The 10,579-nt window shown below is 27.8% G+C and overlaps 1 long non-coding RNA gene across 1 annotated transcript; it reads right to left on the bottom strand.

The window, feature by feature from the left end:
• Positions 1-694: 694 nt before the first annotated feature.
• On the bottom strand, positions 695-10,211 carry LOC143237557 (uncharacterized). The gene is made up of 3 exons (XR_013020135.1): positions 10,186-10,211; positions 2,206-2,272; positions 695-1,431 (listed from the first exon to the last, which is right to left on the bottom strand). It is a non-coding gene; the product is annotated as an uncharacterized LOC143237557 (long non-coding RNA).
• Between the last annotated feature and the right edge of the window lie 368 nt (positions 10,212-10,579).

The following is a 10,579-nucleotide window of genomic DNA, read 5'->3' on the forward strand; positions in this document are numbered from 1 at the left end:
ACAGCTTTTTATAATTCATGCAATAAGCTGTCCTTATGAAAGGACTTGAGATCAAACTTCCAATAATTCTCGCCAATGGTGACAGCTTCTAATGTTAGTTAATGTGAAAGTACAATGTGGAAGCTACTCATCGTACAACAACGTCCCATCCAGATTTTCTATGGTTTGTTTTGTTCATGGCCCTAATAATGACTTCTTTACTCCTCAGATCCATGAAGATGTTACATTGGAAATACCTGTTGCATTGTAGCTTATTTCCCCATTTTGTTTAACTAGCTGTCTAACAACTTCTTACAATTTCTCTACACTAGGACTTCATGTTTAAATACTAATTGGTTTGACAGTCCTATAAATTAAATATAGCATCTTTAGTTGCTTACCAGCAACTTTAATGGATTCAAGTTCCATTGCTAAATTAACTTAGCTATACAACATAAAAATGGTAGAAGCTGCAAATAAATGACTTATTGTTGCTTCTCACATTTATACAAAAAAATGTGAAGTGATCAGACAACACGGAAAGATGCAATTGATGTATAAATGATTTATTGTGGTTTCTCACATTTATACAAAAAATGTGAAATGATCAGACAAAACGGAAAGATGCAACTGATGTATAAATGATTTATTGTGGCTTCTCACATTTATACAAAAAATGTGAAATGATCAGACAACACAGGAAAGATGCAACTGATGTATAAATGATTTATTGTGGTTTCTCATACATGTTTACATAGAGATTTTCTTTAATAAAAGAATGCAGGAAACAAAAACATGAGAAATAAATTATTTTATTGGAATTTCTACTTAATATTTACATAAGGAACTTTAACCAGAAGAAAAAGATGATTGGTTGTTCACAGCTGGATTTTAACAAATGAATGTACATATAACTTCAAATGATAAACAAAGCTACCACCATTAACTCACAACTAATCTTCTTTCATACTACATCTAATGTTTTACCAATCAAAGAAACCATTGTTTGACCTTAGCTGACACTTAATCTTGTGGGTTGTCTTGCTGTGAAATCTTAGAACAGGGAATTTGTTCTTTATTATATATCAAGGATTGTAATCTTGATTAAAAACCTGACATTAATTATATTTTGGTTAAGTGAAACTAGAAATTTGTATCACCAACGATCATTCAAATTATTACAATTTATCTATATACTTGCTGCTTGTTATTATTTTTCTGTGATACATTAACAAGTAACATGCATTTTAGAAGTTGGTAAATTTATTTCAGTAAAACAAGTAATTTTCAAGTGGTTTCAAACTTAACTGTTCTTTCATCGTAAGCTAACTTCACACTATTTGTCGAGTTCTTCTACATTTGAGCTCTTGACACCAGGTTTTGAGATGAAGTTGAGGTGGGCCTACCAGACTCTATATTAAGCAAGTGGTCCCAGTTTGGGGATCTTTTAAGCTTTAACAGAAATTGACACGTTATTATACAATACACACATACAAGAAAACATATCCTCAAAAAAAAACACCATAAATATCAGTCAGTGGACATATTCTGGTATGAATTGTCTCAACATACATATATAAATAAAATTATGGATATCATGTTTGTACAGGAAATGTGATAATTTTTTACATACATAGACGTGTACATTGGGACCACAAACTGAGCCACAAATTCAGTTGACGAATAAATTTTAAAATTTTATATATTTGTTTACAGGTTTATCAATGTCTTTAAACTATGTATACAAAATTAAATTTAGAATGTAAACTTGTACAAAAACTTTTCTTGGAAGATAATTTATCTACATGCCTAATGAAAATTATGATTTTGCATACGAAGAAAACATGTTTAATGTAAACTAAAGAAACAACTTTTTAATGGAACACAAAAAATAAGTTTTTAATAAATAAAAAATTACAATAGGCAGTGGAAAGTTTGATGTAGAAATTACTAATTATTTATCCATTCTAAATTACTCTAAATGTTTGTTATTTCAGTAATTAATCTGATAAGTTTAATTATTTATCCATTCTAACTTTCTCTAAATGTTTGTTATTTCAGTAATTAATCAGATAAGTTTAATTATTTATCCATTCTAAATTACTCTAAATATTTGTTATTTCAGTAATTAATCTGATAAGTTTAATTATTTATCCATTCTAACTTACTCTAAATGTTTGTTATTTCAGTCATTAATCTGATAAGTTTAATTTCTGTAATACTTACATAAGTACTTTTTTGAATCGAACCCCTGTATAGATGTCCATCATATCCCCTAAGTACCGTCTGTTGTCTGGAATATTAAATACACAATAAATACTTTAAGTACCATATGTTGTCTGGAATATTAAATACACAATAAATACTTTAAGTACAATCTGTTGTCTGGAATATTAAATATACAATAAATACTTTTAATTACTGTCTGTTGTCTGGAATATTAAATACACAATAAATACTTTTAAGTACTGTCTGTTGTTTGGGGTATTAAATACACAATAAATACTTTAAGTACTGTCTGTTGTCTGGAATATTAAATACACAATAAATACTTTTAATTACTGTCTGTTGTCTGAAATATTAAATACACAATAAATACTTTTAATACACTAAGACAATATTAAATACACAATAAATACTTTTAAGTACCGTCTGTTGTCTGGACTATTAAATACACAATAAATACTTTTAAGTACCGTCTGTTGTCTAGACTATTAAATACACAATAAATACTTTTAATACACTAAGACAATATTAGATAAACAATAAATACTTTTAATACACTAAGACAATATTAAATACACAATAAATACTTTTAATACATTAAGACAATATCAAATACACAATAAATACTTTTAATACACTAAGACAATATTAAATACACAATAAATACTTTAATACACTAAGACAATATTAAATACACAATAAATACTTTTAACACACTAAGACAATATTAAATACACAATAAATACTTTTAATTACTGTCTGTTGTCTGAAATATTAAATACACAATAAATACTTTTAATACACTAAGACAATATTAAATACACAATAAATACTTTTAAGTACCGCCTGTTGTCTGGACTATTAAATACACAATAAATACTTTTAAGTCAGGCCTGTTGTCTAGACTATTAAATACACAATAAATACTTTTAATACACTAAGACAATATTAGATAAACAATAAATACTTTTAATACACTAAGACAATATTAAATACACAATAAATACTTTTAATACATTAAGACAATATCAAATACAATAATAAATACTTTTAATACACTAAGACAATATTAAATACACAATAAATACTTTTAATACACTAAGACAATATTAAATACACAATAAATACTTTTAACACACTAAGACAATATTAAATACACAATAAATACTTTTAATACACTAAGACAATATTAAATACACAATAAATACTTTTAATACACTAAGACAATATTAAATACACAATAAATACTTTTAATACACTAAGACAATATTAAATACACAATAAATACTTTTAATACACTAAGACAATATTAAATACACAATAAATACTTTTAATACACTAAGACAATACAAAACTGATAAGAAGTATGAAGTTCTTATTGCAGATGATTTTAACCAACATTTATTATAAAATATTTAAAACTAATTTACAAAGACATCAAATTTAATAAATTCATCCCTTGCATATATATGTCCATATATTTATTTTCATGTGCCTTCTTAAAACAAATCTGTTACAATATCCTTTGGATAACAAGTCAATCTTTTGTTACATTAACATATTCCTGTACTTCTAACTATCCTAAATCTAACAAATCTGTTACAATATCCTTTGGATAACAAGTCAGTCTTTTGTTACATTGACATATTCCTGTACTTCTAACTATCCTAAATCTAACAAATCTGTTACAATATCCTTTGGATAACAAGTTAGTCTTTTGTTACATTAACATATTCCTGTACTTCTAACTATCCTAAATCTAACAAATCTGTTACAATATCCTTTGGATAACAAGTCAGTCTTTTGTTACATTGACATATTCCTGTACTTCTAACTATCCTAAATCTAACAAATCTGTTACAATATCCTTTGGATAACAAGTTAGTCTTTTGTTATATTAACATATTCCTGTACTTCTAACTATCCTAAATCTAACAAATCTGTTACAATATCCTTTGGATAACAAGTCAGTCTTTTGTTACATTGACATATTCCTGTACTTCTAACTATCCTAAATCTAACAAATCTGTTACAATATCCTTTGGATAACAAGTTAGTCTTTTGTTACATTAACATATTCCTGTACTTCTAACTATCCTAAATCTAACAAATCTGTTACAATATCCTTTGGATAACAAGTCAGTCTTTTGTTACATTGACATATTCCTGTACTTCTAACTATCCTAAATCTAGCAAATCTGTTACAATATCCTTTGGATAACAAGTTAGTCTTTTGTTATATTAACATATTCCTGTACTTCTAACTATCCTAAATCTAACAAATCTGTTACAATATCCTTTGGATAACAAGTCAGTCTTTTGTTACATTGACAAATTCCTGTACTTCTAACTATCCTAAATCTAACAAATCTGTTACAATATCCTTTGGATAACAAGTTAGTCTTTTGTTACATTAACATATTCCTGTACTTCTAACTATCCTAAATCTAACAAATCTGTTACAATATCCTTTGGATAACAAGTCAGTCTTTTGTTACATTGACATATTCCTGTACTTCTAACTATCCTAAATCTAACAAATCTGTTACAATATCCTTTGGATAACAAGTTAGTCTTTTGTTATATTAACATATTCCTGTACTTCTAACTATCCTAAATCTAACAAATCTGTTACAATATCCTTTGGATAACAAATCAGTCTTTTGTTATATAAACATATTCCTGTACTTCTAACTATCCTAAATCTAACAAATCTGTTACAATATCCTTTGGATAACAAGTCAGTCTTTTGTTACATTGACATATTCCTGTACTTCTAACTATCCTAAATCTAACAAATCTGTTACAATATCCTTTGGATAACAAGTTAGTCTTTTGTTACATTAACATATTCCTGTACTTCTAACTATCCTAAATCTAACAAATCTGTTACAATATCCTTTGGATAACAAGTCAGTCTTTTGTTACATTGACATATTCCTGTACTTCTAACTATCCTAAATCTAACAAATCTGTTACAATATCCTTTGGATAACAAGTCAGTCTTTTGTTACATTAACATATTCCTGTACTTCTAACTATCCTAAATCTAACAAATCTGTTACAATATCCTTTGGATAACAAGTCAGTCTTTTGTTACATTGACATATTCCTGTACTTCTAACTATCCTAAATATGCAATTTTGATTTACAGAGAAATAGAGTTTTTACACATCTGTACCTTTAATTCTCACTAAACAAAAAACAGATATAACTGACAAAGTAGCATAGTTATCCTGTGGCTGTAGGATCGGTCAGTACATTTAGTGAGGCAAACTGTGACAGTTAAACTTTATTACAAAAACAATACTGACCAATCATAACATTTTTGTCACTTGGTGAAACAAAAGTTAAAAAATGACAGTTTTTACAGGTTTGAAAAACAAAAAATGATGTTCTCAAGTTAATATACATAAAAAAAATTTATATCTGAAAGCACTTAGAAACTAGGGCAATATAATACACCCATTTCTGTCAGGAAATAATTAGTTTATTACATAAACTTGTTTTAACAGTTTTGAAATATACTTTAAAAGGGATAATTTACTCCAGAATTTAAATCAAATATCACGATTACTGTCTTTCAGTCCTTATATTAGTGTTTATTATGTGTGTAACATACAACCACTACTGTCTTTCAATCCTTATATTAGTGTTTATTATGTGTGTAACATACAACCATTACTGTCTTTCAGTCCTTATATTAGTGTTTATTATGTGTGTAACATACAACCACTACTGTCTTTCAATCCTTATATTAGTGTTTATTATGTGTGTAACATACAACCATTACTGTCTTTCAGTCCTTATATTAGTGTTTATTATGTGTGTAACATACAACTACTACTGTCTTTCAGTCCTTATATTAGTGTTTATTATGTGTGTAACATACAACCATTACTGTCTTTCAGTCCTTATATTGGTGTTTATTATGTGTGTAACATACAACCATTACTGTCTTTCAGTCCTTATATTAGTGTTTATTCTGTGTGTAACATACAACCACTACTGTCTTTCAGTCCTTATATTAGTGTTTATTATGTGTGTAACATACAACCATTACTGTCTTTCAGTCCTTATATTAGTGTTTATTATGTGTGTAACATACAACCACTACTGTCTTTCAGTCCTTATATTAGTGTTTATTATGTGTGTAACATACAACCACTACTGTCTTTCAATCCTTTAAATTAGTTTTTATCATGTGTAACATACTACAACTACTGTCTTTAAATCCTTAAATTACAGTTTTTATTATGTGTGTGACATACTACAACTACTGTCTTTAAATCCTTAAATTACAATGTTTATTATGTGTGTAACATACTACAACTACTGTTTTTTAAGCCTTAAATTACAATGTTTATTATGTGTGTAAAGTACTATCACTATATCACTACTGTCTTTCAATCCTTTAAATTACAGTGTTCATTATGTGTGTGAAATACCACCACTACTGTTTTTCAATGTTGAGTTAAAGTGCTTGTGATGGTTTTAATTAATATTAACTCTTATGTTAAAGTGCTTATCAAATGTTTAAATACATAAAGTACAATTGATGGTTTAAATACTCTTATATCTAGATGTGATTTTTAAACTTATAACCATGATAGAGGTTACTTTAATAATAATTATTTGTATTACAATATGACTCTAAATATTAACAGTAAGATAATCAGAATAATGTCTGGATTTCCTGATCTTGTGTGCCTGTGTGTACAGGTAGAGATCAAAGTGCACATATAATGACCTTTTATAGAGTGCAGTTCAACATCTTATTATGTAGTTAATGTCAGAGTTATCAACCATTGATTTTACCCTAGACTGTTCATTTAGTAATAATTCATGGTAATAAATACCAGATATAAAAAACAGGAATACTGTAGATATACATTTAGAAGGTTGTAGAGGTCATGCAAGTGCAATATAGAAATTGTACAGATTTAATTTTTCAGATAAACATCACTTAACACTTTCATTTGTCACTGTTTGAGCCAAACTCAATTACAACATTTGAAGAGTACATATATTTTGTAAGATATCTGATTTTCTGTGTACAACATAACACTTAAAACTTAGCACATTTTTTGTAGATACATACAGTAAACTGGTAATTATAGTCAATATTCCTTCTTCAGTATCTGGTCAGTTCAATAAACTGATCCTTCACACATTCAGTTAGTTAAGGAACAATACTTTAAGATGTTTGTGTGTGTTTGGTGACTGACTCAGTAGGTAAACAAATAAGTCTAGATCTCTAGTTCTCACTCATATGTTCTGCCCATGTTTTAAAATTAATTCCTCAGTTAAGCAGTACAACAAAGAACCACATATCATGTTAAAAATAATCAATGATATAATTCAAGAGGGGTCACTACAACTGTCTTTGAAAGTAAATGAATGAGAAAAGTATGTATTGAATAACTTCAGAAGAGAACTTGTCTGTATAAAGTCAACATCCTGAGGAGCCAAAGGTTCCTGTAGAAACCACTTCTACCAGAGGAAATCAACAAACTCAGAGCTTCTAGCAGAGTTGCTCAACAACTTTCCCAGGAAGAAGTCTCTTAGTGACGGGACAGCCAGTGACGACAAGGGACATCCTATCACGAGCCTCAGAAGTGAAATCCATCAAAAACATGGTGAATGGATAGTTTAGTGTACTATTTTATTTGTTTGGTAAGATTGTTGAAGTTACATTACAATCCACAAAATGAAACAGAGTTGAAAGCTATATATTTTTGCCAGAGAAAGCTGCTGGTTATAACAGTTAAAGTGAGTAGTAACTTATTAGAATACCAGTCACTTTAAGTATTTAGTTTCAGTTCAGTCAGTAAACAAAAAGAAAACATCCAATCAGTATTAGTTACCATATATATTAAATTACACAATTAATTAACTATGAAATTCTTTATATACACTGATCTGTATGATAGTTGTAATACCATTACTGAGTAAATTATCTGTTGAAAATGATAGTTGTGAACATAAGCCTACAACTGTGTACAAGTGATAGTAGCCTGTAGCAAATGTCAAGAAAGGAATCAACTGATTTGTTAGTGTTATGTGCATTGGAATTCCTGTTTAATGTATTCATTCTAATACTAAACACAGAACCTGATTTGGCCTATATTAAGTTAAACATAACACTATTTACCAAAATGATGTGTAGATATACACTGTTTTATGTGTTACTTCTAACATTAAACATACATAAAGAACCTATTCTGGCCCACATGAAGTTAATCATAACACTAGTTAAGATGATATGTAGATATACATTACTTCACATTTTACATCTAATATTAGACATAAAAACCTGATTTGGACTACATTAAGTTAAACACAACACTAGTTAACAAGATGATGTGTAGATACATGCTGTTTAATGTATTTCTTCAAATATTAAGTATAGAACATGATTTGGACTACATTAAGTGAAACATAACACTAGCTACTAAGATTATGTGTAATTATACACTATTTAATGTGCTACTTCTAATATTAAACATAGAACTTGATTTGGACTACATTAAGTGAAACATAACACTAGCTACTAAGATTATGTGTAATTATACACTATTTAATGTGCTACTTCTAATATTAAACATAGGACTTGATTTGGACTACATTAAGTGAAACATAACACTAGCTACTAAGATTATGTGTAATTATACACTATTTAATGTGTTACTTCTAATATTAAACATAGGACTTGATTTGGACTACATTAAGTGAAACATAACACTAGTTACTAAGATTATGTGTAATTATACACTATTTAATGTGTTACTTCTAATATTAAACATAGAACTTGATTTGGACAAGATATATTAAGTGAAACATAACACTTAGCTACTAAGTAGACGTGTAATTATACACACTGTTTAATGTGTTACTTCTAATATTAAACATAGGACTTGATTTGGACTACATTAAGTGAAACATAACACTAGCTACTAAGATTATGTGTAATTATACACTATTTAATGTGCTACTTCTAATATTAAACATAGAACTTGATTTGGACTACATTAAGTGAAACATAACACTAGTTACTAAGATTATGTGTAATTATACACTATTTAATGTGTTACTTCTAATATTAAACATAGAACTTGATTTGGACTACATTAAGTGAAACATAACACTAGCTACTAAGATTACGTGTAATTATACACTATTTAATGTGTTACTTCTAATATTAAACATAGAACTTGATTTGGACTACATTAAGTGAAACATAAACATTAGCTACTAAGATTATGTGTAATTATACACTATTTAATGTGTTACTTCTAATATTAAACATAGAACTTGATTTGGACTACATTAAGTGAAACATAAACACTAGTTACTAAGATTATGTGTAATTATACACTATTTAATGTGCTACTTCTAATATTAAACATAGGACTTGATTTGGACCTACATTAAGTTAAACATAAACACTAGTTACTCAGATTATGTGTAATTATACACTATTTAATGTGCTACTTCTAATATATGTAAACATAAAACCTGATTTGGACTACATTTAAGTGAAACATAACACTAGCTACTAAGATTATGTGTAATTATACACTATTTAAAGTGCTACTTCTAATATTAAACATAGAACTTGATTTGGACTACATTAAGTTAAACATAACACTAGTTACTCAGATTATGTGTAATTATACACTATTTAATGTGCTACTTCTAATATTAAACATAAAACCTGATTTGGACCACATTAAGTTAAACATAACACTAGTTACCAAGATGAATTGTGGATATATGCTGTTTAATGTATTACTTCTAATATTAAACATAGAATTGATGTGATCTACATTAAGTTAAATATAACACTAGTTAACATGACCATATGAAATACATATATTACTTCTCATATTAGATGTAAGATATTTCACCTACATTAACTTGAGAATAACACTGTGTACAATGTGATATGAACAAACATCTGTCTATGAACATACTTACATGTAGGGTGAAGTTGTGAATAGACTGAAATAGAAGATAAAATTATTAAAACAGCAAATTTTTATTTTTTGAACAGAACAACGATAATTTACAATTTTATGTTAATTGAATATTATTGGATATGTGAGTAATATCTAGCTTTACTTTTGTTTAAATATTCCATACAATACATCTAACAATACAATTGTGAAGGTGTGGCACAATGGACTGAGATTCTGAACCCAGGGGTTCATCATTCATACCATTGCTGAAGATATATGCTCTACAATCTGGGACCATGGACGCTATCCAGTCTGACTAGATTAGCCCAAGTTTTGGTAGATGCCAATGTTGACTAGCTATCTTTTGTTAGCCTATAAGTTTAAAATAGGATATCTTGTCACAGATAAGTTTT

The sequence above is a fragment of the Tachypleus tridentatus genome, chromosome 13 (assembly GCF_004210375.1).
Source record: "Tachypleus tridentatus isolate NWPU-2018 chromosome 13, ASM421037v1, whole genome shotgun sequence".
Lineage (NCBI taxonomy): Eukaryota > Metazoa > Arthropoda > Merostomata > Xiphosura > Limulidae > Tachypleus > Tachypleus tridentatus.